Genomic DNA, 22766 nt, shown 5'->3' with positions numbered 1-22766 from the left:
AACTGAATTGAGACTTTGATACCTACGTGGATTTCCTTGTTTCCTTTGATGAACATTGAAGTTTAGTATATCTTGAATCCTGGGGAAGGGAGTGCATCCAGGTTACTAAAAGGATATCAAGAAACTGTGAATATATTTGCTTATGTTATCTCAATTGCCATATATTTTGTCTTGTGTATTTTGATGTTTAGTGTGAGGGCCAGACATCCTGTGTTAGAGTGTTTCCCTTGAGTTGTTTTAGGCAGAGAAATCCTCAGCAGAGTAGGGCTAGTGAGGCATGTATTATCATTTATACTTTAATAAAATAGCAAATTTTGAACAATCATCAAACAGTTGTCCATCTTGCATTGCTGACCCTCACAAATGCCCCTTCATGCACGTCTTCCACCCCTTCCCACACACAAACCCTCTGTGACTCTCTCTCTGACCACTTCCAGAACATAGCCTGGAAAGAAACCTCACCACTGGCACTTACAATGCATTGCTCCCACCCCTGTCCCCTGCATCCATAGCTGGGCTCTCAGACCCACCCTCCACCTGCTCGCTCTTCTCCTCCATCTATCTCATCTCCCACCCTGAATTTTCAAAGCTAGTAGCCAACAGAAACCCTCAGGATCCCCTGGAGACCACTGCTGTCCTTCTCTTTTAAACAAAATCCTATCCTCAACCTGTACCGGCGACATCCAAGATCAAATATTAACTCATCTCTCACCTCTAGCACTTTCCCAGCAGTTTTCAAGACCTCATACATCAAGCCCCTGCTCAAACAAACCACCTTTGACCCACTTCTACCAGCCAACTACAGACCTATCTCAAACAACCGCCTTATAGCCAAACTAATCGCCTGAACAGCCTACACCCAGTTATGCCTTTTTACAGAAACCAACCTCCTCCTTGACCCTGCCCGATCCGGCTTCAGACGCCTACGAGGAACTAAATCAGGCCTAGTCTCCATCTGGGATGATCTCAAAGGACCCTCAGATTTGGAAGGTTGTGCTGCTCTAATCCTTCTCGACCACTTGGGGGCCTTCGACACTAATGACCACCTCACTGTGATGAAATCTGCAGTCATCACTAAACCCCAAACTAGGATCTCCTCCCGTGAGGCCAGGGGAAGGTAGCCACTAGCTGGTCTGACCCGTGGGGGTGGTAACATGGGGAGGATCACATGGGAGGAGATGGCTGTCAAGGGGAAGCGGTGACTCCTTTAGGAGAGACGCGGTATTCATCTTGCTGTGAGGATGAGATTCCTATGATTCCCAAATACCTAATGGCATGCTGTCACTGCACAAGTCCCTCCCACAAAACTATCCAAAGAACATGTTATGAAAAGTCATCTAAACAGAATAAGGTTTGTACCTTGGGAGTTCAGGGATTAAATTTGATATCCTATAATTGTCATGATTCTGCCTTAGGTAGAGGTCCTCACTCCAATGTGACATTTCAACCCCTTTTCATGACATCCCCTAACACTGACAACTCTCGGTTCACAAAGCAGTAAAAACTAACCAAATATAAAAAGACCAAAACCACCATGGACTTCAGGATCCATAATGCCTGTGGTACTGGGATGTGGAAGAAGGGCTCAGAGTGAGTAAGTATCAAACGTGCTATTGACCAGAATGTGTGGTCTAATTTTTGCAGAATAAGACACCTGAGCTAGACATTTAAACTCAGGAATGAGTTGCAGCTGAGGGAGAGCGACGTGGAAGAAGTAGCTGAAGCAGAGGCCATCCGAGGTGCTGGGATTGCTGCAGAAGAAAGAACGGCCACCAGAGGATGCCAACGTGAGAAGGGAAGGCATGTATCATTTGTTGCATATATTTATGTGAGGGTCAGAGACTTTTTGGACACTAGGTTATTTTTCTTTAGTTTTAGTTTGCTAGGCAGGGACATCCTTGTTAGGATAGGGAAAGAAACGTGTTTATCTCACCCCCTTTTAATTTAATAAATGGCAAACATTGAGAAAACTAAACATTTGTGTTCATCTTGCATTTCTGACCCCTCACATCAACCTCATGGACAGACTCCATGCTCTTGCATCAGGGATGCAGCCTTGAAGTGGATCTCCTCCTTCCTCTCTAATAGATCCCAAATAATACACATGCCTCCCTTGTCCTTGAGTCCGCACTCCGTTACTCAGAGTACCAAAGGGTGCCTTTCTCCTCTGGTTTTTAACCACTACCTGTACCCCCTGCCTGCTATCATCCCCTCACATGGCCTATCTTGCTACAAAAATGCAGATGACACAAATCATCTTCAAGATCGCCAAGGACCCTGCCAACACCAGCTAACCTTGTGTCATGCCTCACAGAAATCGATCACTTGATGACTCCTAACCACCTCATTCTCAACTCCAGAAAAATTGAAATCCCAACCCACTCCTTGCCAGCTTTCTCTAGGCCCACCCTTCTACCTTGAGCTCAGTAAAAAAAAAACTTGAATGCACTATGGACTCAGACCTAAAACTATGACAGCAAAGCTCAGTGTCATAATCCTGCTATCTACACCTACGCATTATCCAACTCATCATCCCCCACCTGACCTTCTCACAAGGAGTTGCTGCAATCGTGGCTATTGTCCGCTCACGCCTACACTATGCTAACACCCTACACCTCGGTGCCCTTGCATCACAACTCGAAATCTCCAATGGGTTCAAAACACTGCAGCAAGGCTCCATATAGCCCTAGGCTCCAGAGAACAGCACTCACCCACCCTCTGTGTCCTTCCCTGGTTGCTGATCAGGCGACAATCCACTTTCAAGGCAATGTGCATCACACCGAGCCCTGCACAACACAGGACCAAAATATGTTCAACACAAGCTCAAACCCTACAGGCCCACCAGAAAACTGAAATGAAGCACAGCTCTCCTTGTAAGCCCAGTGGCTAAATCAACCAGAAAAGGGGGGACCTCTTTCTCTGTCCAAGCTCTAACATCTGGAACAGGATTCCATTTAGCATCCACCGCATAGCGGACCACCTAACTTTCTGGAAGGCACTTGAGACCTGACTCTTCCCTTCTGCATCTTGATGAACCAGTCCACCTCCTGGGTGAAATATCACCTCAGGCAGGTAGGTTGGGGCACCAATGAGTCTTTTGAGGACACAAGATAGTACCTAGTGCACACAGAAAGGATTCCAGTCTATCCGTATTATACACAACTAGATATCAACTTTGAATCTCGGGTACGTTTAGCACTCCATCTCAATGGAACATAGCCATATCACACCCAGGGCGTGCCCGCGCACCCGCATGCATCTACAATTCACTACTCGACTTCATAACGCACATCACCTCTGCCATTAGAATGCAGATGAGTCACAGAAAATACATTTGGTCCAGCTGGGCACATAATCAGTCTCCTTGACTCGCCTACTTGACCTATCACAGCACCCATCCACTAGCCAGATCTTCATGGGTCGCTAGCAGGGACCTAGCCGCCTCTACCTACCTTTGTGCTGGCTAAGATGCACACACGCATTCTAAAATCCTCCTTTCAATTCTCATAACTGTAACTTTGGTCCCCCAAGGGTGTCCACCCACAGCACTTTGAGGCCATACCAATGGCATTAGGTGCTATACAAATGCCATAAGGAACTTGCCAATCTTACTGCAGTCTCCACCTTTCCTCTTCTTTGTCAGGCCCTCTGCTCGGCACTGGCCTCTCATTTTACAACCAAAACTCATCTACATCCTTCCCTCCTCTGCCTGCACCCTGGCCTCCCTTAACCCCCCTCCCTCCTTCCCTCCTACTCTCCTCCATCTCACCCATAGCACCGGAGGTTGTCACCAAGACAGTCTGCTTTATGAAAGTCTCCTCCAAATAGGTGCTTCCCAGGTTCTCTAGAACTATCAAGGACAACATTGCCTCTCTCGCTCCCTCCTTAGCTGAGTTCTATAACCACTCTTTTGCCACCGGCTCCTTCCCATCACCCCTCAAGCACTCCCTTGTGCATCCTCTCCTAAAAAAGCCATCTGTGGACCCTTCCTGGCTGGCTAATTACCGCCTTATCTCCACCACCTGCCTTCTTGGGCAAACCTCTGGAGGTTTAATTCTCCAATTAATCCACCACACCGAATCTGTTGGTTGTCTCCATGACCACCAGTCTGGATTCAGAGCAGCCAGAGGCACGGAAACAGGTCTCCTGAACACCCATGAGGACTTGCTCTCAAACCTTGACTCTACATCTCCTTCTGTTCTCATCGTCCTTTACCTGTCCTTAGCCTTTTACACGGTCAAGCACTCCCCTCATAAATCGACTCTGATAGCCACAGCATCACAGACTGGGCACTGGATTGGTGGACCTCTTTCCTTTCAAATCGGCCCTCCCAAGTGCAATAGTGCCCTTTTCACTCCTCTACTTCACTCTCTACTTTGCCGTCCCTCAGGGCTCTATCTCTTAGGCCTAAACATGAGTACATTTATTTTTACCTGATGTGATACACAGAATGGATAAGGTTGTTTATGTTGTGTTTGTTCCAGTCTGAATTGCTCTTGAAGAAGGGGTGTGTACCCTGAAACACATCAGCTCCCCTCGGACTGTCTATTATCTTGAGGACATTGATGTTATTAAACCACTACATCTTCCAATATTATCCAGTTGTGTATCTATTTGTGTGAATATTCTTTATACCACTGTGAATCTCTATCTCCAAGAATTGGCTGATCTTTCAGAATTGTATAGTGTGCAGGGGATGGGAGGGTCCTCTCTTTCGACCTCCTTTGTCATCAGTGCTAATCTATGCAAAGCATGCAAATCTAAACCTCAGGAGACAAACATTACTTACACAGTATCATCGTTCCGTGGTATGTATCTGCTTACAATCTCAGGCACCCACCCGTCTTTTCCATATGGCAGCGAAGACACTGTTTATGGACCTGCTCAAGCACTATATACGCAAAGAGAGGACCCGCAAACATTCCTTCTCTTGTCACACATTCACCCTCTGGAACTCGATCCCGGTCTCGGCTCGGAATGCCATCACAATTATGCAGTTCCTTAAAGCTCTTAAAACTTGGCCTTTTCAGCAAAACCTGACCAAAGACTGATCCCATTGGACGCACAGACTGCAACTCACAGTATTGTGCTGCTGTTAAGAGTCATCAATATAATACAGGTTAGACAAACGTATTCCCTACAAGTCAGGTCAATTGTGAAACCATTGTAACGCTCACCTGATTCCCGCAGAGGCGCCGGTCTTGACTGGGTGAATGCCGTATCTTCAAAGGTGATGTGTAACACACGGTTGGCTCTTTGGGCTGGACCTCTGTGCACTGTATGTCTGACTCGAAGAGTAAGATGTCTGCAGATAGAAAATATGGGATTAATGAACTGGGGTTATTGGGTGCCTCTCTCCTCTTCCCTTTCTCTTCTCCTGTAGAACCCCAAAGGTTAACGCCCTCACCTTAGGTAAGTGAACGCCGAGCTCTCCATCTGCCTCGGGGCAGGGTGCCGTAACCAGTTTCTTCACTGGATAAGGGTGCAGGCCTCTTGACCTCAGAGGACTGCTGTCCGTCGTTAACTGCACGAACGGTAAGTTCTGGGCACTTCAAATGTCTTAAAAGTCTTTTGTAATGATATCTCTTGTTTTGCAGGGTTCCGGCGATGGCGGATGGCGGGCTGATGAGAGTTGAGGATCGAACCCGCGTGAGGAATAGAAGCGCCTGGAAGCACGTAAGTAAGCGCTTATAGCCTGCTTCACGATGCGCACTAACTGTCCCTTTTATCTTGCAGGTACAAGTTCGGAGCTTTAGAGAAGCTGAAGGGTGCTGGAATACCCACTGGATGCGGCGTGGGAAGGAGTAATGGCACGTGAGTAATAAAGTTGCCCAATGTCTTTAAACGCACCTTCTTTTGTCTTTCAGATGCGGGATGCAGCGCCGAAGGCCTCCGGAGCGTGCGAAGAGCTGGTAAGCTTTTGTCTTTCAGATGCCGGAATGCAGTGCGAAGACCTCCGGAGCATGGGAAGAGTAGGTAAGCCTTTGTCTTTCAGATGCCGGAATGCAGCGCGAGGCGTTGGTGACAGCCGATGGACCAGGTAAGAGATGCGCTGCCACTGAAGACCGTAGTGCTAACCTGTTCTTTCTTTGTCTTTACAGGTGCTGCTGAAGACTGGATTCCAGGATGGTAAGCCTTTGTTCCCTTAGGCCCAGGATCAGAAGCAGAAGACACGATGAGCGTTCTGCTGCAGAGAATGCAGAATAACGCAAAGCAAGATTCATCCATCGGGTGTGGTTTAAATAGCCTCCTGTAGTGCTTAGGTGTCTCCTTCCACAGCCACGCCTGGGTAAGAAAAGAGTTCCTGCTTTCCAGAAGAGTTCCAGTGTTCTGAACCTAGGGAGTGGCTCCTGCCCCACCCAACAGGAAAAGTAGTCCCAAACAGAAGAGGATCAGGGGTTCAATTGGCAGGTAAGTAAGCAGCATGGTCTGCTGCAGGTAAGTCCACCCAAGCATTATGAGCCCGGCGCTTCCAGCGCTGGGACTGGGCATCTTTATGAGCCTGGTGCCACTGGCGCCAGGACATGGTCCAAAAGGTCCCAATTGGGACAGGCTGGCACTCGTAACCGGGGGTATGGGTCTGCTTCCAAGGGAGTCGGGCAAGTCCTGATCTTTTGGAAGCAGGGATCATGACACCATACTGACTCCAATGTCTAGGGAAATACTTTATACGATTTCATCAAATAAGGAAATCAAGTACATTATTACCCATTCATCACAGGTGACATCTGGTTTCTTAAAACACACAACACCAGTTCTTGGTTCTGTATCAAAAATACATTTTTATTTTAATCAAAGCACCATCAAAATGTAATATATAAAATTCTTATTTTTTCATATAAAAAACCCTTTCATAAAAATGGTTGTTCCTTTTTTAGGAGTTTCTTTTACCCCTATCGCCAGGTCGGAAAATGAACACATACAATACACAAGTGTACATTTAGAAACCACCTTTAGACAATTGTTTTTGCGAACACAACAGTGCCAACACTGTTCAATGGAAACCACTGGCTGTTAAAAGAGGCCAACCCAAACACTGGCTACCGACACCCTGTAAAACGCTCAGCTGCTCTATGGCTAGTTCTGCGCTTTGAACAATGAAATAAAAAATATACACACGTCATATGAGAAAAACAATCTGAGGATGTTGACGCGCATAGGATCATAGGTACCTGTACATGTATGATAGGGATAGTGTTACAGGAACTCCCCTATCAACCCACCCTTTTCTATTTAAAAAAGGAAAACAAGATTTAACACTCATCAGCAACCACTTGGTAGCCTATACAAGGCATGTGGTTCTCAGCAGATACAAGCCACAGAAAGAAGACGATTACTGGGTAAGTAATGTTTTTCATAGGCTGCGCTCTGAGGGGGTGTCAATACAAAACATTAAAGCAGTCATGATCAGGACCCAAGATACTACACAAAAACAGTTCCTATAACCCTTAGTACATAGTAGTATACTTGTTACAAATGAGCACCAGACCCTTAAGATTGTATTACTCTTCTTGAAAATAGATAGTTAATTAATGTAACTTGGAGCATTTTCAGTAGTCAGGAAATACTGTAAAGACTGGAGGGGGGTGTCTGTACTCCTGCTCTCTATATGGCAGAGGAGAGGCACAGAGGACCCCAGCCAAGATTCACTATTTGGTAAATGTGGACGAGCAAACAAGGCCTAGCTTCTCAGGAGGTGATGCCGGCTGGTTCTTAAGTACAGTGTAGTCCCCAAGCACCCACAAAGGAATGTCCACACACTATATTAGTTAAAATACAGTCTTTATATAATTAAGGTTCAAGGTTATATACACAATCACAATAACCTACTTTGTGCTCCGTTAATCTACTGTATTGAGGGTCCCAAAACCCCCGTCTGCTGGGCCTTGGCATCTCTTGGGGCAAAAAAGGAGACTCTAGATCAAGCAGAAAACTGAGGCAGGTTTCAAGAAGACATCAGGCTTTATTTCTCCAGCAAGCTGGTACACTTCATACATCTTTGACATCTCTGGAACTCTGCTCTAAAAGACTGAATTCACTCACACTTATATACAGTCCTAGGGAGGTGAGCTAATGGTTTGGTCATAAAGACAACCCCTTCCTATCTATGATTTGTTAACTCATATGACATGATCAATGAGCTGTTCCTATTTCTGCTCTGTGATTGTCTGACCTATCAGCCACTCGACTGACCCATCTGTCACTCAAGCCTAGTCTAAACTGGTGTTAGTCCCTCCGAGCCCCCTCCTTTGTCCTTTACTTGAACTCTTTATAAAAAAGATTTCCACTGATGTCATCATGATTTACAGCAATCCACCATTTTTAGGAATCGCCTGACTCTGCCTGAACCCAGAAAATGGTGGATTACCCCGTTTTTAGTCATATCTTGACACCTAATCCGTTTCAAACCTAGTTTTTTAGTACCTATACTTATCATGTACAACTTACTAAGCCTTTCATTATTTAAAACATTCTGACTTCATAAACATAACTCGGTTTTTAAAGTGCTTTTGCTGCAAGCACTAGGATTTCTAGTTTTCTGCACATTTGAAGGCATTAGTCGCCCCACCAAGTTTTCTACGCTCTGTAAAAGGAGGAGGGGGTCTTTCTGACCTACATTCAGTTTAAGAGGGGGGGGGGTAGTCATTCCTCTTCACTACTGCATATTGTACAGTATTTAGTTGTTTACCTAATACATACAACCACCCATGTCCACCCTCCTTACTTCTCAATGTACCTTTTGAGCAGTCTTGCAGCAAGACCTCGGGCCCTTAAACCAAAGGCCAGTACTTTTATTTTTCAGTGTATTTTTATTTTTTATTTTTTCCACAAAGCATTAGCCGTGCATTCAAAATGGGGGCCCTTTTGGCAAGGGAACACAAGGATGGGGGAGTTTTTTCTGCAGAAAACAACTGTGGACTCATATATCACTGGAACTCGGGCATGTAGTTGGGTTCCTCTGTGACCTTTCTCTGCTAGTAGTTGGACAATTTTCTGAGCCACATAGGACCCTCGTTGTATATCTATAATATAAAAACTGAATGAGTTTCCTTTGTAAAATAAACATGTCTCTATTTTTTGGACATTTCCTGTCAACCCATCCCCTTAAAACCCTTGGTTGCACATTCTGGCAACCTTCACCTGCCTTCTAAACAAACTAGATTTTATTTGATTATTTGAACGTCCCTGCCTCCTAGAAAAACTTAACATATATATTGTTGATTCAATGTATCGAAAGCAACTACTTTTCTCCATTAATTTTTATACATATTCTACTGTATGGTCAGCCTGCTGGAACCTAATATGTTCTCAATAAACAGACATAATCTCCTAATTTTCCTCTGCCCTTATGACATCTGGGCGTTCTCGTTAACAATATTCGTCCTTCAAGGAACACATTTTATCCTAAGGTCGACACGTACAAACCAGGGAGACAAAAATAACAACCAACAAATAAACACATTGAAAAAGACATTAAAAGAAGGGCGTCTTCTTCTTTTCCCGTCTTCTAGACGCATCCGTGGCAGACGAGGATGACTTCTTTTGGGGATTCCTGTTGTCTGTAGAAATAGAGACAAAGATCATTCGGGGACTGGCAAGGGGGTCGTGGTTCTTCCTACCCTAAACCCCTTCCTCCTTGCTGCTAACACAAAATGCTTTCTAGATCCACTTCTATCTTTTTTCACCCCATTTAATTCATGGGCCTTCACTAACTTATTGGTGCACCACAAAAATACTATTTTTCAACCCTTATTCAATCTCAGGGCCCATACTCAATCTGTGTTTCTGCTTTGTTGCATGTGCTTCATTCTGCTCAGCAGTAAATTCTTGATTCAGCTATGCTGTAAATTCTTCCTCCTTAGCAGTACATTCTTCATGCCTTTGCTTCTCCATCTTTCTCCCGATTTCGTCAGACCATGGTCTTTTCTTCTGTGCTTTGCTTACATCCTGTTGAGACAAACAGAAGCGTTTTGCTGCACAATATCTCTAACTTATACCCACTAAACTTAATCTAGTCTACCCCTGTTTTCCTAGACTATTGCACCAATTCTTACTACGTGACTTCATTTTTATCATAAAACTACAGTGTTTGTCTATTCTAAATATTTTGTATACACTCCACAATAATAGAAAAATGGGTACCCACCTTCAATTTGACTTCTTTTCTGCATTTTATCTGAAGTGGTCATGCTTTCATCTATTTTCTACTCTCCTCATCCCCGATTGCACCTATCTTGGGAAAACTAGTTACACGCTTGAAGACACAGTGTCTCTTTCTACCTCTTTTTCTGTTACTCACCTGGATCCTCTTACTCTTTAGTAATGATCAACTGTGTGTCCACACCCTTTTAGTGTGAGCCAGTACTTACCTCTTTTTCTTTTCTCCCTATTTAAGGCCATGCAGACATTCCACTTGTCTCCATGCAAGATCCACGAGTTTTAACTGTAACATAAACCAAAATCATTACAAATATTTAAAACATTGTATCTTACTTACCCTTTTATTTTCTTCTTAAATTGGCTCTGTATACAATATTCCTTGTCTGGTTAACCCAATTTTGGTCAACCACACCTCTTTTCTAGTGTTCCATATTTCCTGATGCTTTTTAACACTCTGCGCCATTTTTCAATGTCAGCTAGGAATCCTCATTGGTGCTGTTTCTTTTGTACGTTTTTTGTTTTTTCTCATTTTATGTTCGCTATTTAATTCCCTATCCATTTATTCATGCATCCAATCATTTCTTTATTCAGTCTTCTCTTTAATACATTTTTTAAATTATTTATATATTTATTTAAATAATTTTCTTTTTGCATCTAAATGCCATACATTTTTTAAACTAAGCTCCTTACTTTCATACTGTTTAGAATATATTATATATTTTTATCTTCTCCTAATTAATTTTTCTGCACCTATGCCAAAAGCCCCAAAGTCTACCCAATGTTTCGACACTTTCTCCAATCTTTTTTCATTTAGTTTGGGTGCTTGTTACATTATTGTCATGTATACTACAATGTTTCTTTTCTTTTTAATGTGTGATGTTTCCTACAGAAAGCACCACTTCATACTTCATTAAGCCTTATCTAGGTATACCGTCATCTGTGACGCCACGTAACCTCAATCTTTTTATCTGAACCATTACCATCCTTCATGATTCTATTTTTATTTTTCACTCCTTAATCATTGGCATGTTTCCTTATGGCTGTTTCTCATTACATGCAGGTCATCTGTCCCCTCCTTTTTGTTCATACATATCCGTGGTCTGAAACTGAATTCATCATATACTCTCATCACTTTTCCACTAGGTCACACAGCCATCTATATTACCGCACTTTTGCTACGACAATAAAAACCCTCTAGTCTCTACCAAAAACAATCTCATCGGCCTTCTGCCTTTTTCATGCCCCTAGAAATATACCCATATTCAAATGGTGCATTTTCTCAAAACAAAGAAAACACACTTTTTGTTGATTAACTAAACAACATCATTATGCTTTAGGCCTTGTCATCTAATCCTTTCCTCAACCGCTGGCAGGTGCCTATTGCAACTACACCAAGATAGTCATGACACACTCGCCTATAAAACTGCTAAAAAAAAATGGTCTTTACAACACTACATTTATAATCTTCAAAAAGCCATCCTCAGCTTTTTATTATTCATGTACAATTTTTCTGTCTTTGCTCTATGGACACACAGTCCTAATGTCTACCACTAGACCAAAAATGTTTCTATTTTTGCCATATTACTTCTTGGCACCTCTACAAACCTGGCGCCACTATCAATTCTAAACACATCAGGTCACCCTATGAGGCTGTCCTACTGCAAACGCTTACATTCCTTTGTTTTTGCAAAGGCATTCCTTCTTTTTAAGCTAACACCTTTTATTCCTATGTGTCTTTATGCATTCTTTGTTAACACATTGCTGAGCCTGCATGTGATCTCACTTGTCCTATGCAGTAAATTAATTTTGCATGCGGTGCACTTTATTTACATAAAATATAACATGTTCTCTATTCAACCCGAACCACTCTTCGCACTCATTGCAGTGGGGTTCTTTTTTGTTAACATATTTGAAATAATGTATCTATTTTACCACCCTGCTATGACTACTAAGAGTTATAATGCTCGCTTCCCTCAGATCTATTCAATAACACTGCGTGCTGCACAGGAGTGCCACCCGCTAGGAGGTCACCCCTCCTTTTCCAACATGCTAGTTCTGCGCATACTGTCGACATCACATAGGCGGGCCACTGTACACCATTACTTCCAGGTCTGCAAGATTTCTCTGGCGGGACAATCAGCGCTACTTATTCAGCAGCCTATGACGAAAGGCAAGATGGTAGGCATATATTCTGTCAATACCTCAAACATCTTTATTAATCGTGCGCTTTACCCCAGCGGCACCTGTATCTCTAAGTCTATTACCCCGATTGCTTCTCACAGAACCATCAGAAAGGAAAATCTTCCCTGCTGCCACTATATCTTCCCTTACCCTCGAGGGTTTATCACAAAAATTCTCAAAATGCCAACAATCATGAACTTGCTCAGTGTCTGCCAGTGCTTTCCGCTGGACCCAGGGCAGAATTCTCTTTTCTATGTCTGACTATTTGATCGCCAGTTTTAACACAATCCCCTCATAGGCAGCAGCCATTGGAGATACCATCCTACCCATAGCTTTTCCTAACAAGAAAAAACCTCTGCATGTTCAATACATTATGTCACAAAATCATTCAGTGCCTCGATGCCCCTGGGCTGTGCGAGTGCTTTAAAAATGCAAAATAAATAAAATACCCAAATCTTATCACCATGTTGTCAGCCCTCATAATGGCATATTCAGCGGCTGTCATCTCTAATTACAAGGGGAGTGACCCCTCATTACTGGGTCCAAGGATCCCCCTGTAGTGCTTACGAGGCTCATCCTAATATGAGTCTCTGCATGTGCACATTCATTATATCAGTGTCATTTGCATATGGCAACAAGAATATTTCCTCAGTATAGTTTGATCATTTTTGAACTGGAGTCTACTATGTACTCCTTCTCTCATTCATCAAAGCCCTTCCTTGATTTGTCAGCTGTATACTAGGGGGCATGCTGTCCCTTTTCTTAAAGATTGTTCATTCTGCACAAATCTATGGCTTCCACACATGCATGCAAACATTTTCTAACATACCTTATGTGCAATGCACGGGAGGGCTCCTAACCAGTACATCCTGCATATTTTAGAATTTACCCAAGTTATTCTGAGAATGTCCCTAACTATTTGGATGCCTCTATCCTAGAAGCCTCCCCCACCTTATGGTCCCATTACTCTTCCCATGGTGTATTTCAATACTTTTTTTGCATTCTTTTTTTGTGCAATTCTTTTCTTGCAGACACCTGCACTTAATGCACAATGGTCAACTGCATCTCTAATCATGGCCTTATTTCCAGGCCCACTAATTCCTTAGGTTATGCCAGCATAGGCTCTGACAGCCTCTGGCATTTCAATAGCTCCCCCATCTGGCATGTCTGAGTGCAGCACTATGAACGCTTTCAAGACTACCGCACGTTTTAATTGTTTGCACAGCGCTCCATTATGAGTGGTAATGCTTAAATATCTTCCCTTTGACCAACTGTCATCAGTTTTTTGTCCCCATAGTTGATGTCTTCTGTAGCTAATGTGCCTCTTTACGACACTTTTTCTAGTATATGTACCCACTTCTTAGCACTAGAAGTCCAAAACTCGGGAGTTTGCACCTTAATTTACTCTTACTCATCTGGGACCAAGGTACATACTGTGATCTTATTCACCCTTTCTCTGGCAAGAGAAACTATAGGGCTCCAACTCATTCTCATTTCTCATTATCTGTCTGTTCATAGCGAGGACAATGGGTCTACATTCTACCTGGCAATGATCTCAATTTTGCTCCTATGAGATGGCAACTTCCTCAGACATAAGGTTGCCTTTTAAATAGTTCTGGCTGCGCCAGTGATTCTGCTGCCCAAAATACAAAAATGCATACAAATCTGACCATCCTCAAAAAATACCCTTCAAAGTCACACTGTCACGTTGCTCTGTCCTGGCCTGTATATTTAAGGCAGAACAAAAACCTTTCATATTTTCGCTATGCATTGGTGCACACTTTTGACTCAACAGCTTATCCGTGGTTCATTCACTTGCACGCAATTTGTAACTCTTCCCATTACTTTGTTGTTCTCAGCTATGTCCTTCGCAAGCTGTTATGTTCACTTAATCATTTTCGCCCGCAATGCCGAATGCTGCATTCCTTATCCTCTCTTAACAATTTAACTTGGCAAACTTTTTTTTTCTCAAGGCCGCTCCATCGTGTGGTATTACGGCATTCCTGTCCAGTAATGTCACTATTTCTCCTTTGTGTTTTGCCTCAGCCTTTGCCTCTGGGCATAATAGAACATAATTGCTGTTTTTATTCCTGCTTGCATACTACAAGAATCTCAATATTCCTGGATATTCATGGTGTCACCACAGAAACTAGACAATCAGAAAACCAAGAGAAAGAATATACCAACCCAATATGACAACCTGACACATAAACTAAACTACAGGGATTATGAGACATACAACCCGCTAACCACAACTTCAAATTTCTGCATATTTAATTCACACAAAAACCCACACAACCACCTCTCTCACAGCAAACTGCACGGACTTCACCACACCGCAACAACAAACAATCAACACATAGATTGCAACAACTGATTTTCTTAGATCTTTCAGCAGCCTTTGATGCAGTTGACCACCCCAGTCTGCTGACGCGCTTGTCCCATATTTGGATTGCGGACCAGGTCCTATTGTGGTTCTCATCCTTCCTGGCTGATCGCGCTCAGGTGTTCTCTCTTCCTCCTTTTCTGTCACGCTCTTTCAACCTTACTTGTGGGGTGTCTCACAGGGCTCTGCCTTTTCGCCCATTCTCTTCAATATATACATCTGGCCTCTTATTTGTCTCATTGGCTCCCTCGGCGTCAGGTGCTACTCGTATGCCGATGACACCCAGTTTCTGATTCGTCTTGATTTAGCTTCTACTGAGGTGTCGTTGTGCTTCCATCAGTGCCTGGCTGCTGTAGGTGAGTGGATGAGCCGCAATTGGCTGAAGCTGAATGGGGACAAGACGGAGGTGATGGTGGTGGGTGCCCCCCCTGATGCCTCACTCTGGGTGTCCTCCTTCTGGCCCTCTTCTTTAGGTTCCTTACCGGTTTCTGTAACAAAGGTTAAGAATCTTGGTGTCATTCTTTCTGTCTCTCTCTCAATGCACGACCAAGTCTCTGCGGTGTGCAAAATAGGTCATTTCCATTTTAGGATATTGAAGAGGGTTCTTCCGCTTCTCCTAGTTGTTCTCCATCCACCAGGCGTTGCAGCCATGGTGCTTAGTCGTCTGGATTACTGCAACTCGCTGTATCTTGCACAGCCAAAAGGCTTAATCCAGCGACTTCAGCGCCTTTAAAATTTGGCTGCACGTGTCGCTACAGGATCTACCTACGGCACTCATATTACCTCGGTGCTGCCTGCTCTGCATTGGCTTCCGGTCAGTTGGAGAATTGAGTTTAAGTCACTTTGTATTGTTCACTGAGCACTCCATGGACTGGTGGCAGAATGCCTACAGTCTAAGTTTACTTGTTACTATCCCTCTCGTATGCTGCGTTCTTCCTCATCTGATTTGCTGGTAGTTCCCCCCTACCGCTATGAACGCATTGGAGGCCGGGCCTTTTTGATTGCTGCTGCTCAAATGCGGAATAATCTACCATCTATGATCAAGGCTATACCTAACCATCTAGCCTTTGAAAAGTCTTTGAAGATCCTGCTATTGTAATATCTCAGTGGCCTACTGCCGATGATCTTCCTCTTCTCATCCTCAGCGCCAAGATGCCTTTGGTGACCTTGCGCTCTAAAAGTTCAAATAACATAACATAACAATAGCACGCAAGGACCCGCTTCAATCCTATATGCACACCGAAGCTCAATGCACAGTGAAAACCGAACTGAAGCTGCCAATAGTGCACCACCTCTCACTTTCCTACGCCCTCTTCACCAACTAACCCACCCCCCAACTTTTGTTTTCTTTACAGATCTGCCTGAGCGCCTGGAGACCAACTCCGTTGGTGTCGGTGCCCTATATGAATACCTTTAACATGTATTTTAATATTTTTCCAAATGTGTCATGTCTATCTCAAAAATGCTTGTCAAATAATGTTTTTTCTCATATATTACTGTCACTTCCCATAACTTATTTTACTGTTTGGTCCAAGTACAACATATTAGCACATTTGCCTGCTTTTTACTGTATTCTACACATAAAAACACCATTTAAATCGTAGCTACACTGCTCTCAAATTGTGTGCTCCTAGGCACCTTTTCTCTGACTTGATGTCCACAACACATTTTCCTCAAAGTCAAAAATGACATGCCTTTTTCCTTGATCACTTTTAATACATAACACCACGTAGCCTACCATCCTTAAAACACAGCACACAAATTTTCTAACCCAGTGTTCCATCAATACAAGTTTTCTAATTTTAAAAAGACATCAATCTTGTCAACACCTCAGTCCATTTTAAAAGGCTTGCTTCATCTTGTAACAGAAATTGACATTCCTTTCTACTGCAAACCACGCGCACCTCTGTTTTTATATCATTTTCACTGCATACGTCATTAAATAGCATTCTTTCCTTAGCGGTCGGATGTCTTTGGATTTTCGCCAAGCTACGCGCTTCATAATCCAAAAAACGTCTTCCCTGCTCAAACTCCTGTAAATCAAATGCGATTATATTTCGTTCAAAGCCTATCAGATTCCTAAAGGGTCTGACCTCATTAATGTAAAGAATTTAATCATCTGTCTGTTTGCAACTTTCTGCGGCGGGGCTTTTCAAAAGTGCCTACACATTTGTCAATAGTAAATCTCCTTTGCCTTTACACAGGAGCTGTTTCACATACTTGCAGCTTCCTCTATCATGGTTCTTATCTCTAATTTGAAAGAAACTTCAATGCGGTTTTATGTTGTTGGACATTTTTCAAGCCCTAGAGATGTTGACATCATAAATATGAAGGATTTAACCTTCTGTCTGATGGAATTTTCTCTATCGCAGAGTTTTCCGAAGTGCCCATGCATTCTTTCATCATAATTTTTTTTTAAAACACCTCTTTCAGTCCTATCTTTCCGCTACTTTATCTTCATCAAACTGAACGCGGTTTTCTATCGTATGGGGTACATGTCATAAATCACTTTGTCTAGTGTTAGCAAATCAAGAAATTAACTCCAGAGTTGCATTTTTTTTATAAAGGCTTAAAGGGAAGCAGTTTCCTCCAAGTATTTTCTATTTGTATCACTAACGTTTGCCTTTATTAACATGAAAACAACGCAAATCTGTTTATTTTGATGTACAGTATTTATTTATCTCAGATTTAGTTTTTATATTTGACCACTTTTAATTCTTGGCTCAATGCCAATTTTTTAAATCAACTTCAAAATGTATTTTCTCTTTCTCAAGTCATAAACAATAATGTACAGTGCACACATATTGACATAAAACACAACAAATAAACAAAACAGACAACAAACACACTTGGCCAGCCACATATACGTGCACCTCACCATCCTCTCTTACGACTCGTCTTACCCTCTATATTCTGCTCCGATTGGAATTTAAACTAGTTCCTTCAAGAAAGTCTTTAATCTAATCTCGGCTTTTATATGTCCCTTGTAAAGGGCTCTGAATTAAAGCTTCTGCTAGCACTCTTTAAAGTCTAGGAACAGGGCGTATCCTCATAGCGTGGCTACACCGCACGACTATTTCTCTTCATATATTGCTTGGCCACACTCAAGTCAATGGGCCTCATTACGAGTATGGAGGTAGCCATGCCTTAATAAGGGAATGGCTGCCTCCATACCGGGCTCCAGTACCGGGTTCCTTTAATGAGGACTTACCGGGCTATTCCAACCATGGAGGACCCGGTAGGTCCTCATTGGGAAAACCATTCCCCATTCCCATTTGAGCCCCCATAGAGCTCAATGGGAATGGGGATGGAGCTAATAACGGGCCCGTCAATAACAGGCCCGTTATTAGCTCCTTGGTCCCCTTGCGGGACCCGGAAAGAACGTCTGGTTTTACCAGACGTCTGTTCCGGGTCCCGCTAGGAGACTTCGTAATCAGGCATCCCATAATGAACGGAGCCGGTCCCGTACCGGCACCCTTCATTACGGGAGCGCCTCGGTTATAATGAGGCCCAATATCTCAATAACTCCTTAAAGTCAACGGGCCTCATTACGAGGTGGGCGGTAAGGGATTACCGACACCGGTAAGGGCATCGGTGCCGGTAATCCCTTACTGCCCTAATACGAGTTCCCTTTGCGGGTCCTCCCTTAACGCCTGGTTTTTCCAGGCGTTAAGGACGGGACCCGCAAAGGGTCTCTGGAGCTAATAACGGTACCACAAATTGCGATACCGTTATTAGCGCCTTCACCATTCCCATTGAGCCCTATGGGGGCTCAAATGGGAATGGGGAAGGGCCCTGGTGAATGGGGAATTACCGGTCCCGCCAACCTTGGAATGGACCGGTAATTGCTCCATTCACCACGCCGGAGTCGGTAGGGTTTTGGAGGCAGCCATGGCGCTAATAGCGGCATGGCTACCTCCAACCTCGTAATGAGGCCCAACGTCTTGCGTTCATTCCCATTCTCGGTTACTTTTTCTGAACTACTTATATTACACTTAAAAACATCACTCTTTAAAAACAAAAATCTTAGGGAGGTTTCCTATAATTGGTGAATCTTGTGTCTGAAAAAGACCATCAACAAATAACAAACAATCTCAAAATAGAGAATGGGGTTCCCCATGAGTGACTAAAGTTGTTTCTGAAAGCCGTTAAAATATTACCTCAAAACACAATTTTTCTAAGAGATGTCTCTCAAAGGTGACTTTTAATTTTATTCTTGAAAAATAGTTTTTTCACTTTGCTTCTTCCGAACATGGATTTTTTAAATAATGAATACATTTTTTTTTGAAGACCCTCAGATTTTCACTCATTTTTTAATTTCTTGGAATTTTTCTAAAACTGGACTTTAAAATAATTTATCTTGGAAATTTGCCAAAAATAAATACCTTCACTGGCCTAGTGCCAAGGCCTTCTGCCATGCTATCATGCCTGCATGTCCCTTCTCTTCAACCGGCTGGGGCAACTGCAATCTGCCCCTTCCCCCCAACTGTCCTCCTATTCTTTCATACTCCCCCCATCCTGGCATGATAGCCATGGTTTACCTTCCTGGTTCGGTCAGACCTGGAGACATTAGCTCAGGTCCTGGCTTGGCTTGCCAAATGCATTGAGGGTCCCAAATCCCCCATCTGCTGGGCCTTGGCATCTCTTGGGGCAAAAAAGGAGACTATAGATCAAGCAGGAAACTGAGGCAGGTTTCAAGAAGACATCAGGATTTATTTCTCCAGCAGGCTAGTACGCTTCATACATCTTGGACATCTCTGGAACTCTGCTCTAAAACACTGAATTCACTCACACGTATATACAGTCCTAGGGAGGTGAGCTAATGGTTTGGTCATAATGACAACCCCTTCCTATCTATGATTTGTTAACTCATATGACATGATCAATGAGCTGTTCCTATTTCTGCCCTGTGATTGGCTAACCTATCTGCCACTCGACTGACCCATCTGTCACTTGAGCCTAGTCTAAACTGGTTCTAGTCACTCCGAGCCCCCTCCTTTGTCCTTTACTTGAACTCTTTATAAAAAAAGATCTCCACTGGTGTCATCATGACTCACAGCAAAAGTTCAGCCCCTCCAACATTTGGGGGTTGGCCCGTTGTTAACACCTCACGACCCGCAGAGGGTGGCCTGGATGGGTCAAGAAAGTGCAGGGGTGCTCGAGCGCTGCAGTTGGCATGCGGCTGCTGAGCACAGTTATTTGGTTATGTATGGTTTGTTGTTTACAACCATTTGAACAAAGCCGCTGAAGGCAGTTTCTTGGTTTAGTTTTGGTTTGTTGTCAATAACATTTTGAATTTTTCAGGAAAGGTAGCCTGTAAAGTGAAGTGTGCACAAGAAATATGGAACGAAGGGACATGGGTGAAGGTTGCCCGAATCAGGGATAAAGCTGAGTGGGTGCATGTTGGGGGGCTCATTTGCAGACATGAGGTGAATTGGGGGGAGGTACAACACTACTATGGCAGCGGACATCAAGGTATTGACGTGGACTGTTAAGGGATTGGGTACATATGTGTGCAGGAACCGGCTGAAGTCCTTCCTCAATAGAAAGAGAGTCTCTATTGCACTACTGCAAGAGACCCACCTAACGCAAAAAACCCTGGATATGATTATGGAACACTGGGGGGTGTCAGAGCTACGGGGCTGCCTACTCCCAATATGCCCGGGGTGTTCTCATTTGGATAAACCCTGCACTTCCCTTTAAACTAACTCAGAGGGTAGCGGACCCGGAGGGTAGGTACCTGATACCGAGAGGCTGCATTGAACAGAGGGACATATGCATAATAAACTCTTACCTCCCTAATCATGGGATCCCATCATACCTCAATATGCTGGGGGCCAAGATAGCCCCATATTGGGAATGTTTTTTCATCTGGGGCGGCGATTTCCACTGTGTACGAGACTGGGAGCTTGATAGATCCAGCCAGCCGGTTACCGGGAATGAGGCAGCGACGGGGGCACTGAACGCGCTGTTTGGGGCTCTAGATCTGGTGGATGTGTGGAGGGAGTTACACCCAACTGACAGAAGTTACTCGTACTATTCCTCGCCACATCACTTGTACACTAGGATTGATTATATATTTATGGCCAAGACACACTTAGAGCATGTGGAAGCAGCGCAATACCTGGGCAGGTCGATATCGGACCACTCACCGCTCCTGCAGACTTGGAGAATTCGAAACCCTAAGCCCCCCCATACCATTGTGGTGCATGCCCACTGACGCACTAACAGACCAGGCCTTCAGTGAAGAACTGAGGAGCAAATTAACGGAATATGTTGAGAAAAATGTGGGCAGTGTTGAAAGGTGGGGCACACTCTGGGAAGCTATGAAAGTGGTGGTGCGGGGAGAGGTTATTGCCAGTGTAGGTTGCATCAGAAAAACATTAACATTGGAGCTAGAGAGATGGGAAAACTAAATAAAACAAAGAGAATCATACATGCTGGGAACAAGGGAGGAGGAGCTGGAATTGGTGCAATTAAGAGACAGCTGCCAGGAAAAATGGGGGAGACTGGCGAAATTTGACTAATCAAGTAAAACCACCAGGGCACATGCGGAGGGCAATAGACCAGGTAGACTGCTGGCGTGGCTGTGCAGGAGAGAACACCCAAAATACCCAACCACGGAACTCAAAGATGAAATGGGCATAACTTACAAATCGCAAAAGGAGATTAATGGCACCTTTAGGGAATTTTATTCCCACCTATACAGGCACAACCACCATGTACCCCGAGAAGACCTGCTAGGCACAATTGAGGAAATAGTTCTGCCCAAGCTAGGGACAACATAAAGGGAAGCGCTGGAGATAGAAATAACAACCAAGGACATATCTGAGGCGATAAGATCACTTGTCTCGAGTAAGGCACCCGGGAGTGATGGGCTCCCTCTGGAGTTCTACAAGGCATATGAGTCCATCCTGACCCCGGTACTGCTAGAAGTTTTCAAGGAGGCAAAAGAGAAAGGAATACTTCCAGAATCCAATCTAAATTTACGCAGATTGCAACACGTGCTGGCACAAACAGCAAACTCCCAAGCACAGTACGCTATACTCGTCCTAGATGCAATTAAAGCATTAAAGCATTTGATTCAATATACTGGGAATGGCTAGAGTCAACACTAAGGGCGTTTGGATTCAGGGAGCAATTTATTAAATGGGTGCAAATACTATATACAGCCCCAGTAGCTAGAGTAGAAACTGGTGGGTTGGTGTCAAAGCCTGGGATATACAAAGGGGTACTAGGCAAGGTTGCCCACTGTCTCTGATGCTCTATGTGTTGGGACTAGAGCCGATAGCAATCTATTTCAGAAAACATTTCCCAGAAGTGGGCATCTGGGTGGGTGGTGCAGGGCACCTAATATCGCTATATGCGGACGATGTGCTATTGTACTTGAGGGACCCGCACCTGAACGTCCCAGTGGTTCTGGATATACTAGATAACTACATGACAGTGTCTGGGATTAGCTTTAGCAGAGTCAAATCCTGCATATTCCCGATAGCTGGGCTAAGGGGGAAAGGCACAGAGAAGTTGGCAGAAGTTGGGATCCATTGGGAGTTGGAATCATTTAGGTACCTGGGGGTAATTATACGACACACACCGGAGCAAATGCACGAAAGCAACACGGCAACGGTTGTGAAGGGTTTGAGAGGTTCCATGAAATTCTGGTCCAAGCTCCCACTGTCTCTAATGGGTAGGGTGGCCATCACCAAAATGATGATCCTACCGAGATTCTTGTATTACTTTAACAACGTGCACTGCTACATCAAGGCGTCATTCTTCCGCCTGCTGGAAGCATTTATCTGCGAATTCCTGTGGAGGGCGGCTCGCCACATTTTCACTCGCCACTCTGTGCCTTCCCTACGTGGAATGTGGGGTGCAAATGCCAAATCTAGAAAAATATTATTTGGCAGCCCAACTCAGTCATGTAGTCAAATGGCTAGTGGATGAGTCCACATCCGAAACAGTACTGCTACAAAGACTGGTGGCTCCTGCAAAACTAAAAGAAATATTATGGATACAGTTACAATGCCTGGGTCACTCC

General features: G+C 43.9%; 1 long non-coding RNA gene across 1 annotated transcript in view; it reads right to left on the bottom strand.

The window, feature by feature from the left end:
• Nucleotides 1–7830: 7830 nt before the first annotated feature.
• Nucleotides 7831–22766, bottom strand: part of LOC138567217 (uncharacterized) — a 222044-nt gene continuing 207108 nt past the window's right edge. Inside the window, exons 2-3 of the long non-coding RNA XR_011302138.1 lie at nt 9774–9948; nt 7831–9560 (exon numbers count right to left, since the gene is read on the bottom strand). This is a non-coding gene — a long non-coding RNA (uncharacterized lncRNA). The remainder of the gene's footprint in view (nt 9561–9773; nt 9949–22766) is intronic.

The sequence above is a fragment of the Ambystoma mexicanum genome, chromosome 2p, assembly GCF_040938575.1.
Source record: "Ambystoma mexicanum isolate Mex_15411 chromosome 2p, UKY_AmexF1_1, whole genome shotgun sequence".
NCBI lineage: Eukaryota > Metazoa > Chordata > Amphibia > Caudata > Ambystomatidae > Ambystoma > Ambystoma mexicanum.
The sequence above is the reverse complement of the archived record's forward strand: the minus strand, read 5'-3'. Positions and strand labels throughout refer to the sequence as shown.